General features: G+C 39.4%; 1 long non-coding RNA gene across 1 annotated transcript in view; it reads left to right on the top strand.

Annotated features, from left to right (window-relative positions):
* Positions 1 to 601: 601 nt before the first annotated feature.
* The window catches only part of LOC113490287, a 20760-nt gene continuing 9626 nt past the window's right edge, over positions 602 to 11735 (top strand). Inside the window, exon 1 of the long non-coding RNA XR_003400198.1 lies at positions 602 to 612. This is a non-coding gene — a long non-coding RNA (uncharacterized LOC113490287). The remainder of the gene's footprint in view (positions 613 to 11735) is intronic.

The raw sequence follows: 11735 nt of genomic DNA, 5'->3' as shown, positions 1-11735 counted from the left end.
ACTATAATAAGTGCTAATATGGAAATTTCCTATTCCAGTTACTCATTTTTGAATAGTTATGTCATAAATAGATGTTCACCACTTCTGACTTCTTTAGAGAAGAATGACTTGATTATTCAGCAATACCACAAACAATTTCCACCAAAAGCACTGTTCAGAAAACACTTCAAACATCTAGAGGATTAGAAACATCATCTGAATAATAAACTCAGTCTTAGGAAATGGACCACATTAAACATATATTTGTCAGTGCTTTCCAGTTTTCTGAACCGCACCATGACTGAGTGCACTTTTGTAAGGGGAAAGTGTTAGACAGCTAACCTTCAGGACAACTTGTTGAGCACCTCTCAGTTTCCTTTGGGGACATTTTTGGTTCACACTTTCTCATGTAACAGATATTGGGATACTTCCCACCCCAGCACTAACTATTGCCACTTCAGCAGAATCAGTTGAATTATACATTCCAAAGTTCATCCTCTGAAAACTTAGCAGCTAGTGGTACAACTCAAGAGAAAAGAGAAAAAAAAAAATCCTTTTTTAAAAAGGCCTTTGCTGCTCCATGCTCTCAAAGGTGCAAAGCATTGCAAGACTAAGGGTGAAAACAAAACTCTAGTATATTCAAAATTGTTTCCCTTTTTCTTCACCTCCAGAAGCTCCAGCCAATGCTCCTAAGTGGGAAAGACATAGTCAGGCATGCGAGTGCTCTGTCTTTGTGTGAGTCCTTCCAGGCTCTGGCAGATTTTGTGCCATGTCCCTCCTCCACTCATCTTCTTTAGAAGCAGCAGTATCTTAGCATGTGAAGACTAGCCAATGCTGAGGTGCTTGTGTCCTTTTTCATGGTGCTCTAGGGATTACTGGACAACTTGCATCTTTTCCACATGATTCCTTTCAGGAGCTTTTCACAGCCTGTTTTGTTTAATTCTGTGCTGCTGAGTGAACTAGAGACATTGCCTGACTCGCAACACACACACACACACACACACGCGGTTTCGTGAGGTATTTTTAGTGTGAACTATGTTTCTTTAGCGTGACCTCTTAGAAGAAAAGCTCCTCATGTTTTTTTCTCTCCAAAAGATAAGTAAGGAGGGGAAAATCTCTGTATCTTTTACAAGATAATAGAACTGAAATTAATTCTGAATTAGCAGAGCTCTTGGTCTTCAGGGAAATTTAGCTAAAATGGCCTGTAAGTTTCACAGGCACAGCTGCTTAGCTTGTGTTCTGAATGTGTTGCACACTGATCACCACAGAGTGCTGCATGTGTACTATGAGACAGGAGTCCTAGCCTCATCGCAGCTTGGAGCTTGGAGCTGTATCTTTCTTTCTGCTATATTACCTCTCTGATGGACAAATCCTGATGTTGGTGCAAATCTGAATGCATTTCTTTTTATTCAGAGGAAATCCTCCAGACCTAGGGTTCTGGACAGAGAATTTGGTTTTGTCATACACTATTTTTGGAAGTAGAGTCCACCATGCTTGAAAAAGCTGGGAGGAGAATTCCTGAGTCTAGTTCCAGATTGTATTGCCAGCCAGAGGATTACTGTAAACATTTTTCAGCCTTTTTATTGTCCCGTTAAACACATTGCAGAGCTCTTATGAGAGATACAGGAGATACTTTTGATTATCTGGTTGCAACAGTCCTTTATTCTTTTAATCACTCTACATGTTAAAGGATTCTTTTTTTTTTTCTTTCCTATAATGGTATAGAGCAGAATAAAATATAACTACAGGCAGCAAGGCAGGATCCTGAATTCACTGGTAGATATTACCGTATTGGACAGAGTCAGATGAGATCTTGTGAGATACTTAAAACTTCTCTCCTATCCAGTACTGGTAAAGTTCAGTTCAACACACTTTAAACTGGTGATGGTGAACCAACTGGGGAAATCCAGAGCAAGGACTGCTCTGCAATATGTATCCCCTGATGAATTGCAAATGAAGCAGGAGAATCTTTGTCTAGAGAGAGAAAAGCCAGAAATACAAGTCTTCGAATATGCAGAACATAGTTTCTGATGAGAAAGTAATAAACTTTCCTGAATAGTATAGCTTACTGGAAAATAAATCAGGAACTAAAACTGGAGTAAGGAAGGTCTAGGAAAGAAATTAAGGAGAAGCACAGGGTATAATTACCTACAGAGTCTGTGGGATTGCTGTTTCTGGAGAAAAGTGAAGAGTCTCACTGGCTGATGTCTCAAAACATCCTCCAGCCTTCTTTTACACAATTGCAATTTCTGAAGCTATTGTGAAGCTATCTTTTTCTCTAGAATCAGAATCACAGCTAGTTAAAAGAGCCTTCCATAAGGCTCAATAAGAAGTAGCTTGGGGAATTTTGCTGCAGAAACTCGATAGTTTGCTTATCAACAAAAAGTGCTGTAAAACTACTGTCTCACCTCAGTATTTCATTGCAGGCCAAAAAGAGTTAGCAAGGAAATAAAGAAGTCTATAAATCTTCCATTCTGTAGCACCTGACATCTCATCTGGCTCTGCAGAATAACTCATTTGGAGAAGATTCACCTTCTTGTTCATCTATTTCACACCCTGGAGGCCCAAAAGGCCAGAGAAGTAGACCAATGGTTTGAAGCAGTAAAAAATAATTTCTCTAAGTTCACTAGTAGACCTACGCCATACAGACATCAACCAATCACAAAGACCTCAATCTTTGTGAATAAAACAACCTTTTCGTCTAGCCCTGTAGCATACTGAAAGGCACAGACTCCCCCAGATGATGGAAAAGGAAAAGGGAAAGAAGGGAAAGATGGGAAAGACGGGAAAGACAGGAATGACACTTTATTGTTACAGCAGTACATATTTATGCTTTTTTGTTAAAGCTATTACTACCTAGCTAGCAAATCAACAATTAAGCAGTTATCCACTTTTATCCTATCACTATAAAGACTACTTAAAACACGCGTCACACTGACCAATCACCCTCTTGTTCACATGCTGTTCATGCAGTGATATTTTCCACAGTTCAGATTCCTCCCCTCCCCCAACCGTTCTGGGGATTTTCCACATTTTGGTGTTGTAGCTTTCCATTGTTTTCTCCAGCACGTAGGCACAGCTCAGCGGCTCCTTACCTTACTCTAAGTATAGCTCTTTTCCACAGTGCATAGCTGTCTCCCAAGCAGTTTCTTATCTCACTCCCAAGGCCTGCTTTTTATCAAGGCTTCGCTGATAGCCCAGGGGCCACACAGGGCTCACAGGCCGATGTTGACTTGCTTCTTTCCCACATAACCCCACTGAGAAGAGTATGTAATGAGCTGATGAGGAGTTAGTACATCACAGGCCTGGGTGAGCTCACTATTCTTCTATTACACCAAGCCAGGTGGGAGCCCACAGGTGCAGAACTCCATGGAGATCTTGCTGGAGATCATATACACTGCTTCCCCAGAGAGGTCATTAACTGGCGTATGCTGCCAACCAAGTCAGCGACCTGGTCTCTGGGTCCTGCTCCTCCTCGCTTTCCATGCAGATGCAACTACATCCAGGATGGGGTACAGAGAATGTGAGGAGCAGCTGACAAAGCCAGACACATTTCAAACGCCTGCATTGCTTTTCTAGCAAAGGGAGCGAAGCATCATCTCCTGGGAGATGCTTTCTCATTCTCTAACCTTCAGAGCAGCTGAGATATATACATGAAACACTGATCTCTTGTGAGAGGCCAGCACTCTATCAACATGGCACTCTCCTACCAGGAACAAAGTAACTGTAAACCATGAAAATTCAGGGCCTCACCTCAACACTAGACCTACTGGAAAGAAAAGACAAAGCCCAAAGAAAATGCAAATCTTGTAAGTCTGTAAGCCTGAATTTAGAGCATATTTCTAGATCTAATAGCGTATGCCCACCAAGATGCCAGTCTGGTCTTTGCGTCTGCTTTTCCTTTGCACAGAGTTGGAACTCTGGAAGAAGCTGACAAAAGGACAGATTTTCCCTGGTTCAGATGCACTTATTTGCTGGAAGACCCACCCAGACACAGGAAAAGCCCCAATCTCCTATCATACAGCCATGATTGTTCAGCCCAGAGGTAAACTGCAAATTCATTTCAAGGCAAATTAATTACCCTGAAACCTAAGCTGTGTCACAACTTTTGGTAGCTACATTCTCTGTTTATTTTATAACAATATTCCTTCCAAAACCCACCCTGGGTGACACAGCATCCTTCACTTCCTATGAAATGTTTGTCTGGGGGTGGGTCATTACAGGGAAAGCTCTTCTTCAGAAACGACAGCACTGCTCTAGTATGTGGTCATGTTGTAAAAAACGTGATACAGAGATCATGGAAGGAGAGTGTGTGTTATTGACATGTTGACAGGAAGGAACAAAAAGAACAATTTATCTTCACAGTTAATTTTCTGGTCCAGCAGTAAGAGCATTAGTTTCTGTTAGCTGCTTATGCTCCTGATTCTAGTGCTTTGTAGCACTGTTCATTTATTGATTGAAGGCCCTTTTAAGAGACAAGGCTGACAGAGTTGCAATGCATCTCTGAAAGTCTCAAGCAGACACATCAATCATTGTCACTGACCTCAACTAGGTTTGTTACTTTCTTCAGTTCAGAAATGATGAGTAACATGTTCGTTTGTGCCTGTTGTCATATGCCCCAGACACTTGTCATGCTATAAAAACAGTAGCTTTCAGTAGCAATCTCTTGTATAATCTCGTCAGCCCTGTTCCTTAGTGCATATATGCCTTTCTTCTTTTTTCTCCAAATGTATTGAAATGAGCACAAATTAGAACCACAGTAAAACTGGTGGTTCAAAAAAAGGGTTGCTCTTCTCAGACCTTAAATATTACGATGACATTTCATTAAACTGCATTTTGTTGCTTAGGGCACCAGTTTGAAATAATTCCTTCATAAACTCTCATGTTAGGAAATCAGTTCAGCAAAATCTATTTTCAGCTGACAATTCTGAAATAAGAGATCAGAAATTACACTCTAAATTCAAAAGTCTAATAATAGTAAAAAGATAGATTCATGTGAAGCTGATCCAAAAGTCTTGGCTGTATAGTTTTTGTTGTTGAAAAATACCATTGAGGAGCAAGAAGTAATATTTATTTATTGGACTAAATGATGATAAAGATAAATAAATAAATAAATCAGATTACACTTTTTTTCTGCTAAACATGAAAGGTTAAGAGCAGGCTAACTGGACCCATAACCTTGTGTGCTCTTTTCTGGCTCTCAGCAGTGAATCTTTTGAAAGACAATTCTTTTCTGCAAGCTTTACCTCTTAAAGCTTCTTAGCTTTGTTACTGTATGCCCTTGTTAAGAAGCAAATGGAAAATCCCGTTGGATTAAGTGCTCTATTTTATCTCCACATCAATATTTCGTAAGGGAATTACACTTAGTATGTTCCACTCTTCTTGCTCATTATGCATGGACACACAAGGAGGAGCAGGTCAGTAACTCCTATCCCACACCAATGTGCACCAAATAGCACTAACACTAGCTAGTTCTTGCAAACCACCATTATTCCTCACTTGTTTCCTGTTATCCTTGGCCTTCCCACTCTCCCCACCTACAGAGCATTAAAAATGTAACACTTCGAAATACAGCTTTGTGGATCTGTGGGTTTTCCAGCAGCATATTTTGAGCAGTTGGCATTTAACGTCACCAGCACTGAAATAACCACCTCTTCCATAGCACTTTTCTCGGCAAATCCCAAAGTCCTTAAGGACACATGACTCTTTGAGGTTTTTAGACGAGGAAAATGAGGCACCAGTGGATGTGAGATTCGGCAGTTCAGGCCAGTGCTGAAGTTGGAGCCAAAACACAGTTTTCCCTGCTCCTGCCCCTGCACTCCTTGCTGTACCTCAGCTCCTCATGGGCACAGCAAAGGCAACTTCTTCCTGAGGTGGAGCCTCACTGGAAAAATTGGTGTACAAACTATGAACAGCCCTGAATGATACTTGCAAGAAGTAGAAATGGTCCTTTCTCCAAACCAGCTGTTCTGGTAAAGAGATTGAGACTTCTCTCCTCAAGACGTTCCCTGCCCACCACAGGCAGAAAACCCTTCAGGACTCAGCGGTATTTTTCCTCTTTGTTCCATCTCAAGTAGCATGCTGAGCAAAGGGACTCTCCTCTGGGATTTCAGAATCAGGCACAAAGAGATCTTGTTCCTTTTGATCAAACACAGCCATACGGCACATAACCCTTCTTTTTCCTGCTCTTTTCCAGGGTTGCCAGCTTGGCCCTGCTGCTGAGACACCCCTAAAGAGTTCAGACGAGTAGGCAGGGACAAAGCACTGACAGACATTGCTTATTAATAGAAATATAAGCAACGATGGTGGGCACTGATGGAACACCTCAAATGGAGCAACTATATGAAGTTTTACCAATCCCCATACTACCTGATCTCTACCTGAGGAAAAGCTGTCACATGCACAGCTCACTGCCTATTGACTTGAAAATGAACAGCTCTCAAACTAGAAAGTTCTTAGCCACCAACACACTGCAACCATTGACTGAAATGGTGTCCACATGCAAAATGTACTTTGCCCTGTGGCTTGCAGGGAAAGCTCAAACCTGTCCTTACTGAGAGGCAAACCCTCAGCTACAGAACTGCCCTCAGAGAGCTAGTACAGTTTGTGGATTAACTTCATCATTAATTGACTTAAATTCTGTTACTGGTTTCAATTGCTTGCAATCATGCATGTGACAAATTAGGCAAGACTGATGGAATTAAAAAAGAATCAGCTCTATGAAATGCAAAGTAACCTGTCAAAATCTGGACTGCTACCACATCCCAGTGAACTACAGGTTAAGTGTCTGTCACAGGCTGGCAGACTGAAGGTTTGCACAGCTACCTTTTGGGTGCACAGCAAGTACTGCCTGACTGGAATCCTAGAAAATTATCACAGTGAAAAAAAAAAAAAAAAAAAAAAAAAAAAAAAAAAGACCAAAAGCTACATAATTGTATATATGGTGTGAATCAATGACATGATCCATGCATGGTTAAAAACAAGCATGGATATTGCTGCGTATCAGTATGCAATTGTGAAAGAGACTTTCTATCTTGAAGATGTTTAAATTGCATCTGACTAGGATTTGTCAATGCAAAAGATGCCATGTGAAAATGGCACTATTTTATGGAGCAAAGAGACACCTGTGAAGAACTGCACAGTACATAATGTTAATGGTCTGGCTCTTCTTGAAAGACCCCTCTAACACCATGAACTATGCCAAAGCTGCAAATCGGAAAACAGAAGTGACCAAGTCCATGGAAAAGGAAAAAGTAAAGGAAGGCCCTAACAGAAAGCTGGTAAAAAATAAAAAATAAAAAAAAAAAAAAACCCACACCACACACAACACAAACACAGAGCAAAATACACTGAACAAAATACATGTGAATTATTCCATAAGTTAGTCAACCAAAGTTTAAACCAGAGTTTTCAAAATGCTCATGCTTTCCAGCATGACTTCTTTGTTACACCTGACACCGAAGCACAAGTTTTGGTCATGCAGGTAACAGCTGGTGCCAGATCAATAACAGATCAAGGTAGCTGCCTTTGAGCAGAGAATGGATGTTCCCCCCTTCTGTAACTTCTTTCGAGGTTGTATTCAAAGCAGCAATCACACACATTTTCCAACATGTGAAAAACTGAGTATCCAAGTAAAATTATAATTATCTCCTTTCTGCAGTCTGGAGAACAGCTCTCAAGACAAGATACTTTACTCCAGGGTTGTTTTGTTGCCTTGTCATCATCCCTCCTATAAGAAGTGGATCCCTGAACCCTTGGCTGCATTAGACATTGATATAACCATCTACATAACACCACACAATTAACAGAATGCTAATTTATACCATGAGTCCATATGTTCATGACAACTGTTGGATTTGATGGATTTTTAATCCAGCAAAAAGCATCTAAGATTTTTTTCAGTGCTACGCAAAGGTGCCTGATTAGCTTTCTATACTGTGAAATGAAAAACAAAGCAAGATATTTTGTTCCTTATTTTGTGCTAATGGATTAATCTCAGTGGAATATCTGTTCCACAAAAGCTTTGAAAGGCAAACAAATTAATTATATGTATCACAGAAACCATCACAACTTCAACATCTAATTAGCACAATGCGGCAACATTCACGGTGATACGCTGTTCACCATAATCTTCCTTGCAAGAGTTTAATTTCTGCTTTCACAGTAGCATTAAGGAACACAGTTAATCTCACATTCTGCACAACAAGCCATAAACATTTATCAAGGTGTCAGCAGAGAGTAACAGTTCTAGGTTGTCAATATTTAATCTGCAGGAAAATTAAATCATAGGCCATTAGACCCAGTTACCAGGTCAAGAGTTCAGGGCAGATTCTGAACTGGATGTCAGGAAGCTTCTAAATGAAACCTATGCAATCTTCTGCAAGTTTTGACCATGAAAACACCACGCAGTATTGTATATGCACACTACATATGCACAACATCACCCCAGCAAATGTTCTTGTTTTTAAAAACAGGCTGCATCGGCGCTATTACTCCTGAGCAATCCACATTGCACTTGTGGACATGTTGTCTTGTCCCCATCGCTTACATGACAGAGTCCAGCACAGGATCAAACTTCTGTTCATCACAGATAACTCACAGTCAGGTAGCATCCACCACTGCTCTCATCGGAAAGATGCTCGAGTAAAGTGCTGTGGACTCTGGAAAGCCCCCTTGTCAGAACTTTTCCCTTTTCTACTTTTCCCTTCAACTATTTCTTTTTTTTTTTCCCTTATTTCTTTTTCTTTTTCCCTTTGAAAGGTCAAAATTAAAAAAATAAAAAAAAAGGGGGGGGGGAGAGAGATTACTTAATTATTTGTGGTTAGACTTCTCTTTTGCAGTGGATGTCTGTTCGTATTACAACATAATTTTCACCTGCTTAGCATATGCAATATGTGCCTTCCAATTTGATATTTATTTTTTTTTACCATGTCAGGAAAGGAAATCTAGAGCTGCTTTCTCTGCTTATTCTATTAATCAGCCCATGCCCTGCTTATTGCTCATACCTCTAATTTGGCATAAGGTGACACACATCCCTGGTGCAGGCATTCGCATTTTTACATTACTATGGCTTGGTAGTTTATTTTTTACTTAGGTGTATCCTTCCTAAATAGGCAAGCTAATGGAGGAAATTTTCTCATTTCATCACTCATTTAATCTCACGTCTCAATTTGTCATATTTTGCTGTGTCTGTTTCTGACATCTCACTTCTGGTATCAGGTAGACATATATTCTCCTTCGAAGTATTCTTTTTTTGAAACTTTTTTTATTTGAAGTCATCTCTTTGAAACAGCCTCACATTTGTTATCAAGACCTCCACATACCTTCCAGCACTCAAAAAGGAAGCACAAATGTAAAGGATTGTGAATTTTGTAACTTGGCAAATGTTCCTGTAATTTGCTAATAGCTATTGCTTTCTCAGGAAGCATTCACTCTCTCTATAGAGTGCTAGGTGCTGGGGACAGTCTGTAGGGAACTTGGGGAAGCTGCCAAAGGAAAGTTTCAACAATAGCTCCCTACTTTAAAATCATCATATCCTGGGATCGGTGCAGAACTCCTGATGCCATTTTATCTAATTAAATCTTTGAGAGAAAGACATGAAGTGAATTTCAAGGGGAATATTTTTATTTGGTGGAGTTGGCAGCATAAGGAAAACCTTTGCTAAAATGTGTGCAAATGCAATTTTACAGAAAGTGATGAATAAATATTTGGTTTTGCTCTTAGAAACCTTTGCTCAGTGATACTTGCAGGAAGGATTCACCTGTACCAGGGTCTGCCTGGGATCTGGGAACTGTATGGAAAAACAACAGTCTGTTACAATGCCAAGTAAGCAGCTGAGAACAAATACAGAACACTTAAAGATACTGTCCCTTGTCATATTCAGACACCTCGATCAAAGCCTTATGCAAATGTTCAAAGGCACATTGCCAGGTAAAAGTAAACTCTTGAACAGTTCTGGATGCAAAAGCAGCTTCATTCCCACACTTCAAAAATCCAAAAGACAGTGTTTTTTTAATCTCTTTTAAATTCTTGAACAAAAATATTTATTTTAACCAAACCAATGATCTGTTTCAGCTTCAACTTCCTTCAACATCATTTCCTCCTTCTACCCTTTATCAAACTCTTGTCACTTTGATCTCAGAAAAGCATAAGAAACTAATCCCACAGCGTTTTCTCCTTCAGCACCTTTTGGGTAAAGCAGTATGATGAAAAATATCACTGAATCAATATTCTGGAAGAGTAAAGACTATGAAAAATTAATTCTTGTAACTATTTCTACAACTCTTGTTAGTGGAATGTTAGATTATTCCAAAAGTACTTCCTGAGAAATGAATACTATACAATGTGAATAATGTAGTGAGACAGCAGAAGGAACAAGGTATGGGGAATTTAGATCAAATAGTTTTAAACGTTAGCCTGTAGTGCTTTGGAATTTCTGTAAGACTAGTTCTATAATAAAGTTACAACTAAAAAAGCCTTAAAAATAGTGAGAACTAATAGTGCAAAGTGAAGTTCACATTATTCAGTTCACACAAGTCTTTCCTTAAGGCCAGTCATCAACACCTTGTTTTCAATCACATTGAAAGGGGAGACAGCACCTATGTTACACCTACTTACGGACTACACACAGGTTTTCTGTGCTTGCAAGGAGTTCCACTGGTTTTAAACAGAGCTTGCAGAGACTGACAGAAGCATCAAACCAACATAATTCAGCTTATCCCATAGCTGTTCTGCTGAGATAATATGAAAAGCTAGAGGACATGTCCAATCCAAAAGTGGCATCTGCATTAGGTATCTGGAGAAGAAGGAAGCTCTCTGGAAATATAACAGAATCCCTCTGAAATAACAAGATGCAGAACACCATAGGAATACTAGAAGAAAAAAAACACTATTTAAAAAATCTGGTTGCTTTATCATCTAGCTGAGATTTATTTCCTCGCAGCCTCCTAGCCCAAAGATAATGTTCATCTCCAGACCATGTAATTTTATAAATTTTTTAATTCTTGTCATTTTTTGAAACTATGCCTGAGAAATTATTTTCATCTTCATCAGAAGTATTTCAGAAGTAGCTTGAAAAATAATGTTTTAAGGGCTTCATAGAAAGAGATGTTTCACGGGTTGAGAAGCTTCCCTTTCCAATATGTATGTACCAAATTATCTAATTTTTTTAATCAGTGGAGCAACTTTTCCACCTAAACTGCTATCGCTTCCTATCACTTTGCCCATTTTGAACTCCTCAAGCGTATTCGTTCACTTATGGGGCATGACCAGACAGCACTAAAAAACCCATCTTAGGTTTCAGTAGAAAGTTTCCATCAAGACACCATTTTTATTCTGGAGCCTTCCTGAACAACCCAGCAATAACAACTGAATGAAGTTTCTGCTAGACTGCTACAAATCTCTTTTTTTTTTCCATCAGAATTAAGTTTATTATCACATATTCCAGAATTTGTCTTTCCTTTCCTGTACCATCGAGAGCCATCTGAAAACCACTGATGACCCTTTCAAGTCAGGTTATTAACCCCAGTTACAGAAGGTTAGGGGTATTATAGTTGTATTAGATTAAATAAAGAATGCATTAAGTAGTTCTAAACCTGCATCCTAGTGAAAGTTAAGATTCCAGATTGATACTATTATTGATAATTATTGTACTTCTTGTTCAATGGCACAGAAATCCAGCTCCAAGATGAACAAGGTATATCTCTGACTACTCAAGTTAGAGCAGTCTTTTGCATTATTTTGCAATACACTTGCAC

This window comes from Athene cunicularia, assembly GCF_003259725.1.
Source record: "Athene cunicularia isolate RWA chromosome Z unlocalized genomic scaffold, athCun1 chrZ_part3, whole genome shotgun sequence".
NCBI classification, from domain to species: Eukaryota; Metazoa; Chordata; class Aves; order Strigiformes; family Strigidae; genus Athene; species Athene cunicularia.
Note: the sequence above shows the minus strand (reverse complement) of the source record. Positions and strands in the feature narration are given on the sequence as shown.